Source organism: Salvelinus sp. IW2-2015, linkage group LG7 (genome assembly GCF_002910315.2).
Source record: "Salvelinus sp. IW2-2015 linkage group LG7, ASM291031v2, whole genome shotgun sequence".
Taxonomy (NCBI): Eukaryota; Metazoa; Chordata; class Actinopteri; order Salmoniformes; family Salmonidae; genus Salvelinus; species Salvelinus sp. IW2-2015.
The window spans coordinates 4,938,538-4,961,009 of NC_036847.1; the positions used below are offsets into that span (position 1 = coordinate 4,938,538).

General features: G+C 45.5%; 1 protein-coding gene across 4 annotated transcripts in view; it reads left to right on the top strand.

The window, feature by feature from the left end:
- LOC111966229 (nuclear receptor coactivator 3) overlaps positions 1–22,472 on the top strand; it is a 114,829-nt gene that overhangs the window by 50,132 nt on the left and 42,225 nt on the right. The window contains exon 2 of one of the 4 annotated variants that reach the window (XM_023990703.2): positions 18,452–18,543. The exons of 1 other annotated variant lie outside the window; for it this stretch is intronic. The gene's annotated coding sequence lies outside the window, so the exon portion shown is untranslated. Of the gene's footprint in view, positions 1–18,451; positions 18,544–19,720; positions 20,316–22,472 lie in introns of those variants that run through there. 2 more of the 4 variants (XM_023990705.2, XM_070444376.1) reach the window with 2 other exon arrangements.

A 22,472-nucleotide genomic window follows, 5' to 3' on the forward strand; every position in this document is an offset into this window, starting at 1 on the left:
CTAACATTTCCCCAGCCTAGGTGTAACCTAACCAATAGTTAGGGTTAAGACAACAGTGCGTGCTTAAGTGGCGGGCGATGCGAAGAGACGGGGTGAAGTGACATGCCTTGCAAAGTCTTACATTGCCAGAGGGATGGTGAACTGGCACTACCTAGCAACTATCAAGAGCCTCAGCGTTACGGCTACATTTCATACTCAGCCTGCAGGAAAGGGATACAGTATGCGGTCTGTCCTGAACAACCCATGTCACCTGACTGTTGTGTTGCAGTGTAGTCGCGTAGGCTATATAATAGACCCAGTGTCTGTCCGTCTGAACGGATGGCTCAGAGTTCTGTATGCTGGTCTGACGTGCTCGACATTCGTCAGACGGAGCCGATTTACCCAACCCGAACCCCCCTTTTTCTCTCGTTCGGTACCTTTGTTCCTCACTCACTCACTCTCTCGCTCCCTCTCTCTTTTTCTTTCTCTKAACTTTACTGTGWGCTCCAGCTTTTCCTTCTGACCTGAGCTAGCATTTAGCTACGTTGTGATGTTTCTTGTTGCTTTGATGACTGTGGTTATATTCCGGACAGATCATGATATCTCACTGACAGATCAGGGGTCTTAGTATTGTATTTGGATAAGTAACATGGTCTGTTTTTAATACTCTAATCTAAAGGGGAGAACCATGTCCTTATGGGAAATGTGTGCGTTAGGCTACCAGGTTAGGACAGAGGGAGAACAGGAGCACATTATTGGTCAGTGGAAAGGCAAACTTCCCGTCAGCTTCACATTCACCCGTGGATCCTCATGTCGGATCGCATTCAACGATAGCGTATCAAACCGTTCAGTGTTTGTCCTGTTGTCAAAGTTCAACACTTGATACTGGGACTGGGTAGGATGCTCTGTTCATCCGATAGAAAGATATAGTGTAGCTCACTGTGCTTTAAATAAACCACCTTTTCAGAACCTTTTTGGATCATTGGAAAATCCTAAGCGGTTTCATCAGTGACACAACTATGCTAAGCTAGTTGAAATATCTATTTTTGAGAAAACGAATCCGCCTGATGCTCTCGCTCGCTCACGTCTCACTCGGGTGTAGTGGTAACGTACAGTAGGTGGGATGGTGTGTCGTTTTTTGGAGAGCAGATTTCTGATCTCTTAAAGAGTTGTTGGGACTTGGGTTTGGTTTAGTTGTTAGCTGAAAGAGATAGGAGAGTAAGACAATACATGGAGAGCGAGACACTGTGAAAGAATGTGTGTGTGTGTGTGTGTGTGTGTGTGTGGTGTGTGTGTGTGTGTGTGTGTGTGTGTGTGTGTGTGTTGTGTGTGTGTGTTGTGTGTGTGTGTGTGTGTGTGTGTGTGTGTGTGTGTGTGTGTGTGTGTGTGTGTCATGGTTCCTGTCTCTCTGATGCTTTTTTGATGGCGCTTCTCTTCTGTTGCCATGGCAGCAGAGTGACCATCAGGGCGGGGTTAGGGGTGGGGCCTATTGATTGACCTATTACAGTAATTAGGTCTGAGTAGCCTCCTGTGTGCACATGCACGCACGCACACAATCGCCCAGGGAAGTATAAAACACCCGCCCGCATATGCGTAATTATATTATAAATAGACCCACCAGAATGTTTGGAAACTATGTAATTTTCCCAGGGAGGGATGTAATTATATATATTTTTTTCACTGTAAATTATAGCGTTCTCTCTCTCCCACTCCCCTTTACTTTCTAACCTCTCCCTTCTTCCCCCTGTTGTGCAGACAGAAAGAAAAGCCATGTGTAACACTGTTACCTGGTCATATCTTGACACTGTAGGCCTGCTACCCGGTACTCTACCCTGCAACTTAGAGACTGCCGCCCTATGTACATAGAGCCATTGAACACTGGTCCCTTTAATAATGTCTACAGTATGTACAGTGCACATTTTGTTACATCACAGCCTTGTTCTAAAATGTATTAAATAGGTGTTTATCCTCATCAATCTACACGCAAAACCCCATAATGACAAAGCACACACAGGTTTTTAAGTGTAATATCACATTTACATAAGTATTCAGACCCTTTACTCAGTACTTTGTTGAAGCATCTTTGGGTTTGACGCTACAAGCTTGGTACACCTGTATTTGGGACTTTCTCCCGTTCTTCACTGCAGATCCACTCAAGCTCTGTCAGGTTGGATGGGGAGCGTCACTGCACATCTTTTTTCAGGTCTCTCCAGAGACGTTCAATTGGGTTCAAGTCCGGGCTCTGGCTGGGCCACTCAAGGACATTCAGAGACTTGTCCCGAAGCCACTCCTGCGTTGTCTTGGTTGTGTGCTTAGGGTCGTTGTCCTGTTGGAAGGTGAACATTCACCCTAGTCTGAGGTCCTGAGCGCTCTGGAGCAGGTTTTCATCAAGGATCTCTCTGTACTTTGCTCTGTTCATCTTTCCCTCGATCCTGACTAGTCTCCCAGTCCCTGCCGTTGAAAAAATCCCCTCAGCRTGGTTCCAGGTTTCCTCCGGACGTGACGCTTGGCATTAAGGCCAAAGAGTTCAATCTTGGATTCAAAAGACCAGAGAAGGCACTGTATATACCATAGTGTGTTCTAGTTATGGCTGATCCTATGTGACTACTGCTGTACACACATTTTCTATTCATATACTGTCTATACACACCATTTTGTGTGTGTATGTATTTATTTATTTATTTATATTCCCGGATTCTGACATTGCTTGTTCTGATATTTTTTAATTTCTTTCTATATGCTTTTTGGATTATGTGCGTATTGTTTTGTAATGCTTGGTATTCTTGCTGTACTGTTGGAGCTAGAAACACAAGCATTTCGCTGCACCAGCGATAACATTTGTCTTCGCGACCAATAAACTTTGATTTGATTTGCGGTGCTTCCACACCGGTGTGGTTCACACAGTTAATTAAGCAATTAACATGCCGTCATGCTGCGGGTCATGTATAAACATGCCAAATTGCCCATTATTGTGGCTACCATGGGTAAAAGAGGAGCTCTCATAGGTTTGAAAGAGGGGTCTCAAATGAGCATAAGGGTTTTTAAGTGTGTGTGTGTGTGTGTGTGTGTCTCAGTCACCAGATCTCAACCCAATTCAACACTTATGGGAGATTCTGGAGCGACGCCTGAGACAGCGGTTTTCACCACCATCAACAAAACACCAAATGATGGAATTTCTCGTCTAAAGAATGGTGTCACATCCCACCAGTAGAGTTCCAGGCACTGCATTGAATCTGTTCTTGCTCGTGGTGGCCCAACACCTTACTAAGACACTTTATGTTGGTGTTTCCTTTATTTTGGCAGTTACCCGTAGAACGTTGTTGATGTGAAGTGTCTCTTGCCTCCAGCCTCACCTAGGTGATAAAGGTAATGTGTGATATATCACACACACACGCTCCACACGTGTCTCGTCACACTCTGTTATTGTTCTTCGGGGTTTAGCTGAGGACGTGTTTTTTTCCCCCTCCTTATCTTATCTCTGCTCTGCTTGTGGCTCTGCAGCAGCTTCACAGCCGGTCAGTCCTAACTAACACACTGGAATGTGTCCCAGCTTTCAACAGTTATTTTCCTTCTCTCTCTCTCAATTCAATTCAATTCAAGGGGMTTTTTTGGCATGGGAAACATATGTTAACATTGCCAAAGCAAGTGAAGTAGATGGTATACAAAAGTGAAATAAACAATAAAAATCAACATTAAACATTACACTCACAGAAGTTCCAAAAGAATAAAGACATTACAAATGTCTTATGTGTATATATACAGTGTTGTAACGATGTGCAAATGGTTAAAGTACAAAWGGGAAAATAAATAAGCATAAATATGGGTTGTATTTACAATGGTGTTTGTTCTTCACTGGTTGCCCTTGTGGCAACAGGTCACAAATATTGCTGCTGTGATGGCACACTGTGGTATTTCACCCAGTAGATATGGGAGTTTATCAAAATCGGGTTTGTTTTCGAATTCTTTGTGGATCTGTGTAATCTGAGGGAAATATGTGTCTCTAATATGGTCATACATTTGGCAGGAGGATAGAAAGTGCAGCTCAGTTTCCACCTCATTTTGTGGCCAGTGTGCACATAGCCTGTCTTCTCTTGAGAGCCAGGTCTGCCTACGGCGGCCTCTCTCAATAGCAAGGCTATGCTCACTGAGTCTGTACATAGTCAAAGCGTTCCTTAAGTTTGGGTCAGTCACAGTGTTCAGGTATTCTGCCACTGTGTACTCTCTAAGGCCAAATAGCATTCTAGTTTGCTCTGTTTTTCGGTTAATTCTTTCCAATGTATCAAGTAATTATCTTTTTGTTTTCTCATGATTTGGTTGGGTCTAATTGTGTTGCTGTCCTGGGACTATGTGGGGTCTGTTTGTGTTTGTGAACAGAGCCCCAGGACCAGCTTGCTTAGGGGACTCTTCTCCAGGTTCATCTCTCTGTAGGTGATGGCTTTGTTATGGAAGGTTTGGGAATCGCTTTCTTTTAGGTGGTTGTTGAATTTAACGTCTCTTTTCTGGATTTTGATAATTAGCGGATATTGGCTTAATTCTCAATTTGGTGTTTGTCCCATTTTGTGAATTCTTGGTTGGTGAGCGGACCCCAGACGTCACAACCATAAAGGGCAATGGAGTTCTATAACTGATTCAAGTATTTTTAGCCAGATCCTAATTGGTATGTCGAATTTTATGTTCCTTTTGATGGCATAGAATGCCCTACTTGCCTTGTCTCTCAGATCGTTCACAGCTTTGTGGAAGTTACCTGTGGGTCTGATGTTTTAGGCCAAGGTATGTATAGTTTTTTTGTGTGTTCTATGGCAACGGTGTCTAGATGGAATTTGTATTTGTGGTCCTGGCAACTGGACCTTTTTTGGACCACCATTATTTTGGTCTTACTGAGATTTACTGTCAGGGCCCAGGTCTGTCAGAATCTGTGCAGAAGATTTAGGTGCTGCTGTAGGCCCTCCTTGGTTGGTGACAGAAGCACCAGAACGGTTCCGTATTTCACTGAAAGATTAAGTGTTTTGTTTTCGAAATGATAGTTTCCGGATTCGACCATTTTAATGACCAAAGGCTCATATTTCTGTGTGTTATTATGTTATAAATAAGATATGATTTGATAGAGCAGTCTGACTGAGCGATGGTAGGCAGCAGCAGGCTCGTAAGCATTCATTCAAACAGCACTTTCGTGCGTTTGCGAGCAGCAATTGCRCTGTTTATGACTTCAAGCCTATCAACTCCCGAGATTAGGCTGGTGTAACTGATTTGAAATGGCTAGCTAGTTAGCGGGGTGGGCACTAATAGCGTTTCAAACGTCACTCGCTCTGAGAGTTGGAGTAGTTGTTCCCCTTGCTCTGCATGGGTAACGCTGCTTCGAGGGTGGCTGTTGTCGATGTGTTCCTGGTTCGAGCCCAGGTAGGAGTGAGGAGAGGGACGGAAGCTATACTGTTACACTGGCAATACTAAAGTGCCTATAAGAACATCCAATAGTCAAAGGTATATGAAATACAAATGGTATAGRGAGAAATAGTCCTATAATTCCTATAATAACTACAACCTATAAGATTCTTACCTGGGAATATTGAAGACTCATGTTAAAAGGAACCACCAGCTTTCATATGTTCTCATGTTCTGAGCAAGGAACTTAAACATTAGCTTTCTTACATGGCACATATTGCACTTTTACTTTCTTCTCCAACACTTTGTTTTTGCATTATTTGAACCAAATTGAACATGTTTCATTATTTATTTGAGGCTAAATAGATTTTATTGATGTATTATATTAAGTTAAAATAAGTGTTCATTCAGTATTGTTGTAATTGTCATTATTACAAATAGTTTAAAAAAATCATCAGATTAATCGGTATTGGCTTTTTTGGTCCTCCAATAATCGGTATCGGTATCGGCGTTGAAAAATCATAATCGGTCGACCTCTAGTCTTAATGACCGTTCCACAGGTGCATGTTCATTAATTGTTTATGGTTCATTGAACAAGCATGGGAAACAGTATTTAAACCCTTTACAATGAAGATCTGTGAAGATATTTGGATTTTTACAAATGATCTTTGAAAGACATGGTCCTGAAAAAGGGCCGTTTCTTTTTTTGCTGAGTTTATATGTTGAAGAGGGTGGGGCTTAAGCTGCATCCCTGTCTCACCCCATGGCCCTGTGTGAAGAAATGTGTGTGTTTTTTGCCTTTTTCAACCGCACACTTGTTGTTTGTGTACATGGATTTTATAATGTTGTATGTTTTTCCCCCAACACCACTTTCCATCAATTTGTATAGCAGACCCTCATGCCAAATTGAGTCGAAGGCTTTTTTGAAATCAACAAAGCATGAGAAGACTTTGCCTTTGTTTTGGTTTGTTTGTTTGTCAATTAGGGTGTGCAGGGTGAATACGTGGTCTGTTGTACGATAATTTGGTAAAGAGCCAATTTGACGTTTGCTCAGTACATTGTTTTCACTGAGGAAATGTACGAGTCTGCTGTTAATGATAATGCAGAGGATTTTCCAAAGGTTGCTGTTGACACATATCCCACGGTAGTTATTGGGGTCAAATATGTCTCCACTTTTGTGGATTGGGGTGATCAGTCCTTGGTTCCAAATATTGGGGAAGATGCCAGAGCTAAGGATGATGTTAAAGTGTTTTGGTATAGCCAATTGGAATTTGTTGTCTGTATATTTTGTCATTTCATTGAGGATACCATCAACACCACAGGTCTTTTTGGGTTGGAGGGTTTTTATTTTGTCCTGTAGTTTATTCAAGGTAATTGGAGAATCCAGTGTGTTCTGGTAGTCTTTAATAGTTGATTCTAAGGTTTGTATTTGATTATGTTTATGTTTTTGCTGTTTGTTCTTTGTACTTTGTTATAGAGCCAAAAAGATTGGAGAAGTGGTTTACCCATACATCTCCATTTTGGATAGATAATTCTTTGTGTTTGTTTTCCAATTTTCCCAGAAGTGGTTAGAGTCTATGGATTCTTCAATTACATTGAGCTGATTTCTGATGTGCTGTTCCTTCTTATCCCGTAGTGTATTTCTGTATTGTTTTAGTGATTCACCATAGTGAAGACGTAGACTCAGGTTTTTTGGGTCTCTATGTTTTTGGTTGAACAGGTTTCTCAGTTTCTTTCTTAGGTTTTTGCATTCTTCATCAAACCATTTGTCATTGTTGTTAATTTTCTTCAGTTTTCTGTTTTGAATTTTTTTGAGGTCAAATATACTGTTAATATTTTCTACTGCCAAGTTTACACCTTCGCTATTACAGTGGAACGTTTGGTCCAGGAAGTTGTCTAGAAGGGATTTAATTTGTTGTTGTGTAATTGTTTTTTGGTAGGTTTCCACACTACATTTCTTCCATCTATAGCATTTCTTAATATTACTCAGTTCCTTTGGCTTTGATGCCTCAGGTTTGAGTATTGCTCTGTTCAAGTAGACTGTGATTTTGCTGTGATCTGATAAGGGTGTCAGTGGGCTGACTGTGAATGCTCTGAGAGACTCTGGGTTGAGGTCAGTGATAAAGTAGTCTGCAGTACTACTGCCAAGAGATGAGCTATAGGTGTACCTCCATAGGAGTCCCCTCGAAGCCTAACATTGACTATGTACATACCCAGCGTGCGACAGAGCTGCAGGAGTTGTGACCCATTTTCGTTGGTTATTATGTCATAGTTGTGCCTAAGGGGGCATATGGGGGAGGGAATACTGTCACCTCCAGGTAGGTGTTTGTCCCCCTGTGTGCTGAGGGTGTCAGATTCTTGTCCGGTTCTGGCATTTAGGTCGCCACAGACTAGTACATGTCCCTGGGCCTGGAAATGATTGATTTCCCCCTCCAGGATGTAGAAGCTGTCTTCATTAAAGTATAGGGATTCTAGTGGGGGGATATAGGTAGCACACAGGAGGACATTATTCTCTGTTAAGATCATTTCCTTTTGAATTTCTAGCCAAATGTTCCTGTTTTGATTAATTTAATTGAGTTAGGTCTGCTCTATACCAAATTAGCATACCCCCTGAGTCCCTTCACTGTTTCACACCTGTTAGTATGGTGGATGGGACTGCCAGCTCTCTGTAACCTAGAAGGCAACCAGTGGGTCCGTCTCCTCTATACCATGTTTCTTGTATGATGACAATGTCTGTATTTCCGATTACTTTAATTTCTTTGAAGTCCAGGTTCCTGCTCTTTAGGCCAAAGGCAGATGACCTCAGGCCTTGGATATTCCAGGATGAGATAGTGAAGGCATTGTGTTCCATAAAGTGTCCAATGTTGTTGGTCGTGTGGTTTTGCCTCAGGCCAGTAAGTGTGAGCAGAGCCTGTTGAACATCTGGTACATGCTATTGGCTTGGGCTAGTGTAAGAGTGGTGGGTTGGGCCTGTTTGCCCGCTCACGGCTTGGGTGTATGTGTGACTTCCATGTTGAGGCCCTCTTTGCGGGAGAATAAAGACATTACAAATTCTTATGTGTATATATACAGTGTTGTAACGATGTGAAATGGTTAAAGTACAAAAAGGGAAAATAAAATAAGCATAAAATATGGGTTGTATTTACAATGGTGTTTGTTTCTTCACTGGTTGCCCTTGTGGCAACAGGTACAAATATTGCTGCTGTGATGCACACTGTGGTATTTCACCCAGTAGATATGGAGTTTATCAAAATCGGGTTTGTTTTCGAATTCTTTGTGGATCTGTGTATCTGAGGGAATATGTGTCTCTATATGGTCATACATTTGGCAGGAGGATAGAAAGTGCAGCTCAGTTTCCACCTCATTTTGTGGCCAGTGTGCACATAGCCTGTCTTCTCTTGAGAGCCAGGTCTGCCTACGGCGGCCTCTCTCAATAGCAAGGCTATGCTCACTGAGTCTGTACATAGTCAAAGCGTTCCTTAAGTTTGGGTCAGTCACAGTGTTCAAGTATTCTGCCACTGTGTACTCTCTAAGGCCAAATGCATTCTAGTTTGCTCTGTTTTTCGGTTATTCTTTCCAATGTATCAAGTAAATTATCTTTTTGTTTCTCATGATTTGGTTGGGTCTAATTGTGTTGCTGTCCTGGGACTATGTGGGGTCTGTTTGTGTTTGTGAACAGAGCCCCAGGACCAGCTTGCTTAGGGGACTCTTCTCCAGTTCATCTCTCTGTAGGTGATGGCTTTGTTATGGAAGGTTTGGAATCGCTTTCTTTAGGTGGTTGTTGAATTTAACGTCTCTTTTCTGGATTTTGATAATTAGCGGATATCGGCTTAATTCTCAATTTGTGTTTGTCCCATTTTGTGAAATTTCTTGGTTGGTGAGTGCGGACCCCCAGACGTCACAACCATAAAGGGCAATGGAGTTCTATAACTGATTCAAGTATTTTAGCCAGATCCTAATTGGTATGTCGAATTTTATGTTCCTTTTGATGGCATTAGAATGCCCTACTTGCCTTGTCTCTCAGATCGTTCACAGCTTTGGAAGTTAACCTGTGGGTCTGATGTTTTAGGCCAAGGTATGTATAGTTTTTTGTGTGTTCTAATGGCAAACGGTGTCTAGATGGAATTTGTATTTGTGTCCTGGCAACTGGACCTTTTTTGGACCACCATTATTTTGTCTTAACTGAGTTTACTGTCAGGCCCAGGTCTGTCAGAATCTGTGCAGAAAGATTTAGTGCTGCTGTAGGCCCTTCCTTGGTTGGTGACAGAAGCACCAGAACGGTTCCGTATTTCACTGAAAGATTAAGTGTTTTGTTTTCGAAATTGATAGTTTCCGGATTCGACCATTTTAATGACCAAAGGCTCATATTTCTGTGTGTTATTATGTTATAAATAAGATATGATTTGATAGAGCAGTCTGACTGAGCGATGGTAGGCAGCAGCAGGCTCGTAAGCATTCATTCAACAGCACTTTCGTGCGTTTGCGAGCAAGCAATTGCGCTGTTTATGACTTCAAGCCTATCAACTCCCGAGATTAGGCTGGTGTAACTGATTTGAAATGGCTAGCTAGTTAGCGGGGTGGCACTAATAGCGTTTCAACGTCACTCGCTCTGAGAGTTGGAGTAGTTTGTTCCCCTTGCTCTGCATGGGTAACGCTGCTCGAGCGTGGCTGTTGTCGATGTGTTCCTGGTTCGAGCCAGGTAGGAGTGAGGAGAGGGACGGAAGCTATACTGTTACACTGGCAATACTAAAGTGCCTATAAGAACATCCAATAGTCAAAGGTATATGAAATACAAATGGTATAGAGAGAAATAGTCCTAATATTCCTATAATAAACTACAACCTAAAACTTCTTACTGGGAATATTGAAGACTCATGTTAAAGGAACCACCAGCTTTCATATTTCTCATGTTCTGAGCAAGGAAGACTTAAACATTAGCTTTCATACATGGCACATATTGCACTTTTACTTTCTTCTCCAACACTTTGTTTTTGCATTATTTGAACCAATTGAACATGTTTCATTATTATTTGAGGCTAAATAGATTTTATTGATGTAATTATATTAAGTTTAAAATAAGTGTTCATTCAGTATTGTTTGTAATTGTCATTATTACAAATAGTTAAAAAAATCATCAGATTAATCGGTATTGGCTTTTTGGTCCTCCAATAATCGGTATCGGTATCGCGTTGAAAAATTCATAATCGGTCGTTGGCATAGGAAACATATGTTTACATTGCCAAAGCAAGTGAAGTAGATCATAAACAAAAGTGAAATAAAAAATGAACAGTAAACATTACACTCACAAAAGTTCCAAAATAACTCTCCCTCTTCCACCCCACCCCCCCTCTTCCTCAGTCTATAACAGTGCAGGCGTTGACACTAGCAGCACTGTGCACATTTACACACATGCTCAGCACATGGCTGGCCTCAGCTTTGGCTCAGTGTAGGTCTATTGTTGCTCTACTCTACACACACACACTGGATCAGTTTGGACCGCAGTCAGTGGCTTCAGCAACTCTAGTGCCAGTTGAACTCCAGTTGGCCCATTCTAGGGAAGGTTGAACTCCAGTTGGCCCATTCTAGGGAAGGGATTGACTCAAGTTGCCCAGATTCAGGGCAAGTTGAATTGTATCCTTCTATGTAAGGTTAGACCCAGTTGCCTTTTATGTTTGGTCTTTTGTTGAACTGCAGTTGTTTTAGGAGGTTGAACCCCATTGGCCCATTTAGGGAAGTTGAACCCAGTTTGCCCATCTAAGGTTGAACCCATTGCCATTCTAGGAAGGTTGAACCCAGTTTGCCCATTTAGGAAGGTTGAACTCCATGTTGCCCATTCTAGGGAGGTTGAAACCCAGTGCCCTAGGACAGTTGAACGTTGCCATTTAGGGAAGGAGTGAAACTCCAGCTGGTCCCATTCTAAGGAGGTTGACCCAGTTTCCATTTTAGGGAGGTTGAACTGCAGCTTGGCCTTTAGGAAGGATTGAACCCAGTGTGGCATTCTAGGAAGTGTTGACTCCAGTTGGCCCATTCTAGGAAGGTTGAACCTCGTTGGCCATTCTAGGGAAGAGTTGATCAGTTGCATCTAGGGAAGGTTAACTCAGTTGGCCATTCTAGGAAGGTGAAACTCCAGTTGGCCCATTAGGGAAGTTGAACTGCAGTTTGGCCATTCTAGGAATAGGTTGACCCCAAGTTGGCACAGGAATGACTCAGTGCATAGGTAAGTTGAACCCAGTTGGCCATTCTAGGGAAGGTTGAACTCCATTGGGCCCATTCTAGGGAAAGGTGACTCGTTGGGCCCATTTAGGAAGGTTACCCATGGCCATTCTAGGGGAGGTGAACTCCAGTTGGCATTTAGGTTAAGGTTGTAACTCTCAGTTGGCCATTCTAGAAGTTGAAACCCAGTTGGCCAATTCTAGGGAAGGTTGAACTTGTTTTTTTCTTCAGGAAGGTTTGATCCAGGGCCCATTTCTAGGGAGTTTTGACTCAGTTGGCATGTCTAGTGGAAGGTAACTCCGCTGGCCATTACTAGGGAAGGTTGAACTCCAGTTGGCCCATTCTAGGGAAGGTTGAACTCCAGTTGGCCCATTCTAGGGAAGGTGGGTGGTAAACTAGCTAATTGGATTGTAGATTAGCTCAACGACTTACTTCTCCTGTTGTGTATGGTGAACTTTTGTGTAGGATGACAACAGTTATATCTGACTACAAAACTACTCAGTTCCGCGGGAGAGTTTCTACCACCAAACTGTTTCATCATTACGTAGGACTTAGAAACTTTGAGTCTTCTCTCTGTGTGTGTGTGTATATATATATATATATATATATATATATATATATATATAACTTGACTGTTGAGTTAAGGTTAGGGCTGTTGGAGTTGCAGTAGGTACTGTACTGTAGGTTCTTGGAAGGGATGACTCATGCAAAGGCCTATTTCCTTATTTTTTGAATATGTAAATGGTTGTTTGGTGGCAACAGCCACGGTAGACACACCCTGGGCTGCCGCCTGCTAGCAGAGTTATTTCTGATCTCAGGACGGCAGCGAGGAGTTATCTTAACCAGGTCCTAGATCAGATATTATGGCATGGCAATGATAGTCAGAGAAGTTCACAAAGGGCATTTCCATGTAAAAGGACCCATGAGCACCAACATGTGACGTTCATAGGAGCATGTCAAATCTAGTGTCATTTGAAAGCTGAACCTATATTTTTTTGAAAATAAGGCATAGATAAATGTTTCAACCATTTTATATCTGAAATATTGGGAATAAGCAAATGCTTTGATTTCTGGTCAAACAGATGGAAAAGGAATCTTAGAAAATATCTACCAGAAAGGTATTAGAAATACATGAAAACACAACAATGTTGAAGTAAAGACCCCTGCCAACTAATATCAACACTTCTATTTAGTTTAGGATAAATTACACTACATGGTCAAAAGTATATGGACACCCCTTCAAATTTGTGGATTCGGCTATTTCAGCAATACCCGTTGATGACAGGTGTATAAAATTGAACACGCAGCCATGCAATCTCCATAGACAAACATTGGCAGTAGAATGGCCTTACTGAAGAGCTCAGAGACTTTCAACGTGACACCGTCATAGGATGCCACCTTTCCAACAAGTCAGTTCGTCAAATGTCTGCCCTGCTAGATCTGCCCCAGTGCTGTTATTGTGAGGTGGAAACGTCTAGGAGCAACAACGGCTCAGCTGTGAAGTGGTAGGCCACACAAGCTCCTCGATGGGACCGCCAAGTGCTGAGTGCTGTAAAAATTGTCTGTCGGTTGCAACACTCCAAACTTCCTCTGGAAGCAACATCAGCACAAGAACTGTTCTTCAGGAGCTTCATGAAATGTGTTTCCGTGGTCGAGCAGTCGCACACAAGCCTAAGATCACCATGCGCAATGCCAAGTGTCGACGTAAAGTGATGTAAAGCTCGCCGCCATTGGACTCTAGAGTAATGAATCACACTTCACCATCTGGCAGTTCGAGGGACAATTCTGTGTTTGGTGGATGAAAGGAGAACGCTAATTTCTCCAATGCATAGTGCCAACTGTAAAGTTTGGTGGAGGAGTAATAATATTATTACGTATTACGTATTATTACGAGATAGTTGAGTGCAGGTATCAACTTAAAAAGTAGCTAGAAATATTCTGATATATTGAAAAACTTCAAATAAATAGTTTTGATGGTATTGTGAAAACCATCCTGTGGCTTTTTATAAATATCCCGGTGCCTTCGTAAAGTATTCAGACCCCTTTACTTTTTCCACATTTTGTTACATTACCTTATTCTAAAATGGATTAAATAAAAAAATCCTCAGCAGTCTACACACAATACCACATAATGACAAATCAAAAACAGGCATGTCAGAACAAAAACCAAGCCATGAGGTCGAAGGAATTGTCCGTAGAGCTCAGAGACAGGATTGTGTCGAGGCACAGATCTGGGGATGGGGTACCAAAACATTTCCTGCAGCATTGAAGTCCCCAAGAGCACAGTGACCTCCATCATTCTTAAATGGAAGAAGTTTGGAACCACCAAGACTCTTCTTAGAGCTAGTTGACTGGCCAAACTGAGCAATCGGGGGAGAAGAAAGGCCTTGGTCAGGGAGGTGACCAAGAACCCGATGGTCACTCTGACAGAGCTCTAGAGTTTCTCTGTGGAGATAGGAGAACCTTCCAGAAGGACAACCCTCTCTGCAGCACTCCACCAATCAGGCATTTATGGTAGAGTGGCCAGATGGAATCAACTCTTCAGTAAAAGGCACATGACAGCCCGCTTGGATTTTGCCAAAAGGCTCCTGAAGACTCTCAGACCATGATAAACAAGATTCTCTGGTCTGATGAAACCAAGATTGAACTCGTTGACCTGAATGCCAAGTGTCACGTCTGGAGGAAACCTGGAACCATCCCTACGGTGCAGCATCATGCTGTGGAGATGTTTTTCAAAGACAGGGACTGGGAGACTAGTCAGGATCGAGGCAAAGATAAACGGAGCAAAGTACAGAGAGATCCTTGATGAAAACCTGCTCCAGAGCACTCAGGACCTCAGACTGGGGCGAAGGTTCACCTTCCAACAGGACAACGACCCTAAGCACACAGCCAAGACAATGCAGTAGTGGCTTCGGGACAAGTCTCTGAATGTCCTTGAGTGGCCTAGACAGAGCCTGGACTTGAACCCGATCGAACAACTCTGAAGAGACCAGAAAATGGCTGTGTAGCAACGCTCTCCATCCAACCTGACAGAGCTTTAGAAGATCTGCAGAGAAGAATGGGAGAAACCCCCAAATACATGTGTGCCAAGCTTGTAGCGTCATACCCAGGAAGACTCGAGGCTGTAATCGCTGCCAACAGATGCTTCAACATGTGGAAAAAGTCAAGGAGTCTGAATACTTTCCGAAGGCACTGTATATGTGGTATACCGCCCAAGCCAAACGTCTATGATTGGTTCAGATTTGGTCCCGTTCGGACCAACCAAATTTGGTCTTGTTTGTGGGGCGGGGCTCATTAAATTATCCAGTGTGTCAGATAATACCCAACTATGCAAAGGAGCTATTAGGATACATCACCATGAAGAGAATGATATTCATATCCATAATTATGCATTTCTGTGTAGTACAGATCATTGACCCATGATAATATTCCGTTACTGGGTGTAAATCCACTTACTGTAGTTCAATAACCAATAAAGTGAATGTGTTTTTGTAAAATGTTCGGTGTAAAYTGTTAAAAGGAGTCATTTATGCATAGAGTCGTATGGTTTGTTGCACTTTTGGAATCAATGGTTTGAAAGTGAAAAATCGGAGTCTCATGCACAATTCCATTTCCGTGGAATTGCCCCTGAGGCACATACAGATCTGGGACCGGTCCATTTATTTCACCCTCCTCTTTCTGTGTGTTAAGTTGTCCCTGTCTGTGGATGTATTGTTGGTAAGAGTTGGTGATGGTGTTTGTTCCAAACACAGAGTTAGTCACGGCCAAATCTTTGCTCTCTGCAGTCTTCATTTGTTCACACTGAGTGGGTTACTCGAGGAGAGCATCCAATGAAGGCCCTCACTGTGTCTCCAAATGTTGCTACTCCCTTTCTGATTGGCTGGAATTAGGGACGTAGTACAGTGGAGACGGTCACCCGCGTCTCGTGTCGTAAATTGAGTCAGTGGTCCGTTTTTGTACAAGCTCCTTTTTTTGTTGTTGATGAACTTGGGGAGAGTGTAGATTTCAAGATGGCCTTCCCCCACTCCCCCCTCTCTGGTAGCCCCTCCTTTGTGAAGCTGAGCTGTGGATCCATTTGTAATTTTTTTATTTATTAGCCTCTGTGGTGTGATTTGTTGAAGGGGAGGCCAGGGGCCAACATGTAGCTTGGCTCCTATTCTACTAGTGTGTAAGTGCCGGTTTTGTTGGAGGGGAATAGGGCTCAGCTAAAGCAGAGTCACCCAGAGCGCACACGCACACGCACACACACACACACACACACACACACACACATACTGTAGCTTTATGTGGGCCTTACTCGGCTGCTTGTGTGTGCTGGCTAACGCCGAAACAGTCTCCCTTATTCTGTGCCAGAACACACAGAGAAAAAGAAAGTCAGACAGAAGGAGAAAAAGACAGAGTTCCATTATTAAAGACAGGAACGAGAGAGAGAGAGAGAGAGAAATGGAGGGAGGGGTGGACAGTGGAACAGGGAAAAAGACTTAGAGAAGTATGTAGAAGACACATGAGAGAAAGAAACAACGAAAGAGTAAGCAGAGAGAGACAGAATGGGTGAGCTTCTTACTGTATGTGCGAGAGTATATCATTGGCCCTTTTTAGTATGTCGTTTGCTCGCTACACAAATGTGCTCTGCCCCGAAGCGTTGTCGTGATTGTCCGTTATGGTATGAATGTGTTTTGAGTCGAGGTGTGTCTGCTGGCTGCCTGCCCTTATGCAACAGCAGGCAGACTTCCAGGTGCAAACAGACAGACAGGCCGATGGACAGACGAACACATAGACTTCGCCTGCATTGACTGAGACTGATCTCCCCATTCTACCTGTGGCAGTCTTTTGCAGGGACAGGCAGGCAGGAAGACAGGCAGGTGGACCATGCTTCCCTGCTGCACCTGGAGCCTCCCTACCTCTATACTGTCTGACTCGCCAGTTGACTCTCCAGATTTTCCCCTCAGTCCCAGTCTGAGATCCAAGTCATCTCTTTCTCCTCCCTCCCTCCTCTTCCACATTCTCTCCATTATTTAGCTGAGCCTTGGGCTGTGTTGTTGAGGGCAGACATGGATGACAGGCGGACCCACCGGGCGCCGAGCGCAGAATGGGACTAAAGACTGTAATTATTAAGGGGAACAATCCTTTATCTGTCTTCAAATCACTTTGGACTTTAATGGTGTTTGTTTAACAAGACCAAGGTGAGACGATGTGAATAATTTAGTGATTTGTGTGGTTATATGCCGCTGCGGCGGCTTCATGCGCGTAAAGGGACGCACGCGCACACTCCCAGTCTCTTTTATAGTTAAAGCACAGGCTCTTTTTGTGCAAAGTGTAATTGAGGAGCAGAGTGGGCTAAACAGAGTGTAGATGAGAAGAGGGGTCTGGAAAAGCCTCAGAGAGAGCGTGCCTCCGTGCCTGTAAGCTGAACACACACTCGATGCATCTTAAGCTCGTTCTCACTGTTCTTCAAGGCCTAACATGTATACACAAGCGACACATGCAGCTAACGACTGGAGCATTTTATTAGTGCTGTTCTTTATGGCTTTGCTAAAGCTCAGAGTTGATGCGAGTCGAGCACAATGGTGCATTAATGATCCCACTGAAGGCCTCTCTGTCCCCTTTTTTACCCCCAATGCTTAAACACTCACTGGAAGTCCGTGTGTGTGTGTGTGTGTGTGTGTGTGTGTGTGTGTGTGTGTGTGTGTGTGTGTGTGTGTGTGTGTGTGTGTGTGTGTGTGTGTGTGTGTGTGTGTGTGTAGCAGAAAATGTTTGTCAAAAAAGTTGATTCCCCTTTTGTCACGGACACGCTATAAATCCACTGTGGTTAACCGGTCCCTCTTTCGCTCACTCTATTTCTCTCTATTTCCCGCCTCTCAATTAATAGGAAACCCATCGACTGAAGGTGGGTCTTTGTTGGTTTTGAGGATCCATACGTCACCAAAACTAGAGACCCCCTGACAGCCCCCATCTGGTCCTCATCACGAGGTGCCGCCAACGGTCAGGCTGGATGCTGTATGGCACACAGGCACGCACGCGCTCACACACACGTACACACGTACACACACACAGGCACACACACTCTCACTGATGTACAAACCTATACATGCAGGCACATGTTCTGTCTCTCTCTCTCTCTCTCTCTCACGTGCATACACTCGTGCATTACACACTCTAAAGCACAACAGAAATCGAATCAAATGTTATTTGTCACATGCTTCGTAAACAACAAGGTGTAGACTGAGTGAAATGCACACACACACACATACRCACACACACACACGTACGCACACTCACATGCGCGTACACAGAGGAACATGAGACATCCCAGTGGTTTGGCCGTCTCGCTCGCTCACGCTGACGGCAGGGTGTCATGGAAACGCCTACCTCTCACCATGGTTACACACTCCTTTACCCCAAGAGGATGGTACTCTCTTCTTTCGAGGCGCTTCTTCCTCTCTGTATTTCAGACCAGGACAAAAATGAAAAGGCAACATTGTTAGGATGGCGGTCGAATCTAAGCCAGTGGTCTGTCTGTGCGTGTTGGCTTGGTTTCACACGCACTCAGCCGCTCACCCCTCGGTCTCTCTCTAATACTTCTGTACTTGCTGTCCAAATCGTGTCACACCCTTTTTTCGGGATTCAGAAGTTGTGTGTGTGTACGTACATTAGTCTGCGCGTGTGAAAGCGCGTTCACGCGAAGCGTCCTACGTTTACCGAGAGCCCCGGGCTGCCTGCCTCATGTCTCCTGCTCCTCATTACCATGTGAATGATGTTTCCTGGGTGGTCATTAACAACTTGATTAATAACGTATAAACATCATTTTGACAACATAACGGAATATAAAATGTCTGGCAAAAGTGCTTATTATTATTATTATTGTGTGTGTGTTTTATAGACACCAGCGTAGAAGACCAGTAGACCGGTCCAGAATAGGACCATTATCTCCAAGAGAGAACTCGTCTCGTCCACTCCAAGCTCCGTCACAAGGTGGGTCACTTGTCATCACACGGCTGTTGGCATGGTTACCTGTTTAGGTGGACTAGGCCTATAATTTGTTGTAGACAGAGAGTGAAAATGGAGTGGGATCTCTATTGTTGACTTTTTACTCATCTGTTCTGCAGCAAAAACATTCTTTCTGACCCCCTTGGCCAGACCGTAGAGGTTGAGCGACGAGAGAGGACGCGGTCATTTAGATCGATGGGCCATTACCTCCAGGAGCCATTTTGGATTTGTCATATTGCGTTTCAAAGCGTTCTCCCCTGAGAGATGGTACAGGTTCCCAGCGAAAGAAAGAAGAATTGGGTGAGAGATACAGAGGGTAGCGAGAGAGCCCGAAAGAGGGAAGGGATGAGAGTGGGAGGGCAGATTTCGTGGTAGAGAGAGGGAGGTTGAGAGAAAGGTGGAATGAGAGAGAGGCTGCTGGGGAGGCAGCAGGAGAAAATCTAATTAGTCTCCCTGCTCTGCCTGCCATAGAGACAGAAATAAAGCATTAATCTTTACCCTAGTCTGCAGGTGACAGAAACACACCCGCACTCAAGTGAAGAGAGGGATAGTGGTGGTGTAGGAAGAGAGGTGGGGGAGAGTATGCCTTTAGAGGTGGTATATAGAGAGCAGGGGGAGGAGAGGAGTAGATCAGGGGAAGAGCGGGAGGATAGAATGATGGTTATGGAGAGGAGGGGGTAGAGTAGAGAAGTGGGATATCTGCAGGTGACTCTGGGATTCTGCCGCATCGTGTCACACGGACTTAGATCACCAGAAAGACTCCTCTACCCATAATGCCTCAGTCAGTCCTGCATACCAATCATTCTCTAGTATCAACCCAATGCGATATGGATTTTGCTTAACTTTGGCCCGGTATGGGCTAATTATAGTGGAGGTCACCAACCTGACTACAGCCAGTCATTGTCAGAGCAGTGAGCTAAACATCAGCACGGCTGTAGACGGCAGGTCTGACTGTCTCATGTTCCTACTGGGTGTTTACATGATCTGACCGGGACGCGTTGCACTTCTGTTTTGTCAACAGAGATTATGAAACTGGGGCTGGCTGGCTGGCTGGCTGGTTGGGCAACAGCCGCCGCTGTCTGTATCGCCTAGCCTCACAACTCCCTCCCCTCGCTCACCACACAACCACCTCCCCATCCCCCGCCTGCCTGCCCGCCTCCCTGCTTGCCCACTCTCTCGCACCCGAAAAAGAACGAGGAGAGAGACTTTTATCTGACACAGGAAGCCTGAGTCTGTCTGCCTCTCCCAGCGTTATATTGTACATTTGAGTCATTTAGCAGACGGGTGGAACGACCACATGTCACAGTCATAGTAAGTACATTTCTCCTCAATAAAGTAGGATATCATTGGGGTGCCAGGACAGAGAAGAGCTTGGACTGGGCTGATCGGGAGCTGCCCTACCGTAGGGGTGAAAGGGCCAAGAGACCAGAGGTGGCAGAACGGAGTGCTCGGGTTGGGGTGTAAGGTTTGAGCATAGCCCGAAGGTAGGGGGGGGAAATTCATCTTGCTGCTCCATAGGCAAGTACCATGGTCTTGTAGTGGAATGCTAGCTTCAACTGGAAGCCAGTGGAGTGTGCGAAGGAGCTGGGTGACATGGAAGAACTTGGAAGGTTGAACACCAGGCGGGCTGCAGCGTTCTGGATGAGTTGCAGKGGTTTGATGGGACAAGCGGGGAGCCCAGCCAACAGAGAGTTGCAGTAGTCCAGACGGGAGAATACAAGTACCTGGATTAGAACCTGCGTCGCTTCCTGTGTGAGGTAGTGTCGTACTCTACGGATGTTGTAAAGCATGAACCTGCAGGAGCGAGTCACTGCTTTGATGTTTGTACGGAACGACAGGGTGTTTGTTGTCCAGGGTCACGCTAAGGTTCTTTACACTCTGGGAGGGGGACACCGTGGAGTTGTCAACCGTGATGGAGAGGTCTTTTAGTGGGCAGGCCTTTCCGGAGAGGAAGAGCAGCTCTGTCTTGTCGAGGTTGAGCTTGAGGTGGTGGGCCGACATCCAAGCTGAGATATCTGCCAGGTACGCAGAGGGGCTGCAGCCGGTGATCAGGGATGAGTTGATGAGGGAAGTGAGGAATGGGAGAAGGTCTCCAGAGATGGACTGGGGAAGGGAGGAGGGGATGGGGTCGGATGCCGTCAACCTTCTTTTCAAAGTGGTTGACAAAGTCGTCCACAGGGAGGGAGGAAGGTGGAGGATTAAGGAGGGAGGAGAAGGTGGAAAAGAGTTTCCTAGGGTTAGAGGCAGAAGCTTGAAATTTAGAGTGAAGGAATCTGGCTTACAGATGAAGGTAGAGAGGAAGGAGTGAAAGGATGATAGGTCCTCTGGAAGTTTAGTTTAGCAGAAGGGAGAGATGATCGAAGAGGAGAGCGTAGTGGGAGACGGAGAGCAAAGATTGCAAAAGCGCATTACCATCTTGGTAGGGGTTAAGTAGCTAGGGTTGGAGGAAAGGGAGACAGAAAAGGAAACAAATGAGTAATCAGAAACCTGGATGGCGGTTGCAGTGAGATTAGTAGGTGTACAAGCCTCTAGTTAAGATGAGGTCAAGCGTATTGCCTGCCTTGTGAGTGGAAGGGGACTGGGAAAGGGTGAGGTCAAATGTGGCAAGGAGGGGAAGGAGAGAGTCGGAAAGAAATGAATCGAAGGCAGACGTCAGGAGGTTGAAGTCGCCAGGTACGAAGAGTGGTGAGCGATCTTCAGGAAAGGATCTTATCAAGGTGTCAATTTCTCTAAGGGCACCTGGTGGGTGATAGATGACAATGTGGGTGGCTTGAGTGGACCAGTGACAGCATGGAATTCAAATGAGGAGATGGRCAGGTGAGAGAGGAGGAAAAGAGAATCTCAGTTGAGGAGGAATTACAACCAGATGCTCTCGGACTACGAGAGAAAGAGTAATCGGATGAAGAGAGAGCAGCTGGAGTAGCAGTGTGCTCTGGGGTGATCCATGTCTCCGTCAGGGCCAAAGAGTCAAGGGACTGAAGGGCAGCATAGGCTGAGATGAACTTGCCGTTCTTGCCTGTAGATCGGCAGTTCCAAACGCTGCCAGGGACCAGGAGTTCCACATGGGTACACTAAATTAGAAGAGTTGCAGCCAAGGAGCGTCAGTGAAGCCTACAGGGAGAGGCGCGAACATGTAGAGAAAACACACACATGTACTATATATGCAAAAGTATGTGGATAACCCTGGAGATTGCTTGACTCCATWAAAAAAAAACGTTTTAGTACAGATATACCACATTGGAGAGATTAGTCAAATGCTGTTGAAACATCAACGTAGACGGGCCAAAGAGATTTCTCCATACGTAGTCTATAGTTTATTTTGATGAACTATTATTTGTTTTCTGCCTCAGTTTGTTTCACCAGCCTGTGTGTCGCCGCTCAATAACCCTTTTTAGACATTTGTTTGTTTGTTGTTTGTTGAGTTTTTCTCTAGTATGACTCATGTTATCGTGGGAGGCTTTTCCTTCTTGATTTTTTTTCTCCCTTTTGAGTCAGACAACTGAGATAGAGAGAGAGGGGGGGGGGGGGGGGGGGGGGGGGGGGGGGGGGGGGGGGGGGGGGGGGGGGGGGGGGGGGGGGGGGGGGGGGGGGGGGGGGGGGGGGGGGGGGGGGGGGGGGGGGGGGGGGGGGGGGGGGGGGGGGGGGGGGGGGGGGGGGGGGGGGGGGGGGGGGGGGGGGGGGGGGTGGGGGGGGGGGGGGGGGGGGGGGGGGGGGGGGGGGGGGGGGGGGGGGGGGGGGGGGGTGGGGGGGGGGGGGGGGGGGGGGGGGGGGGGGGGGGGGGGGGGGGGGGGGGGGGGGGGGGGGGGGGGGGGGGGGGGGGGGGGGGGGGGGGGGGGGGGGGGGGGGGGGGGGGGGGGGGGGGGGGGGGGGGGGGGTGGGGGGGGGGGGGGGGGGGGGGGGGGGGGGGGGGGGGG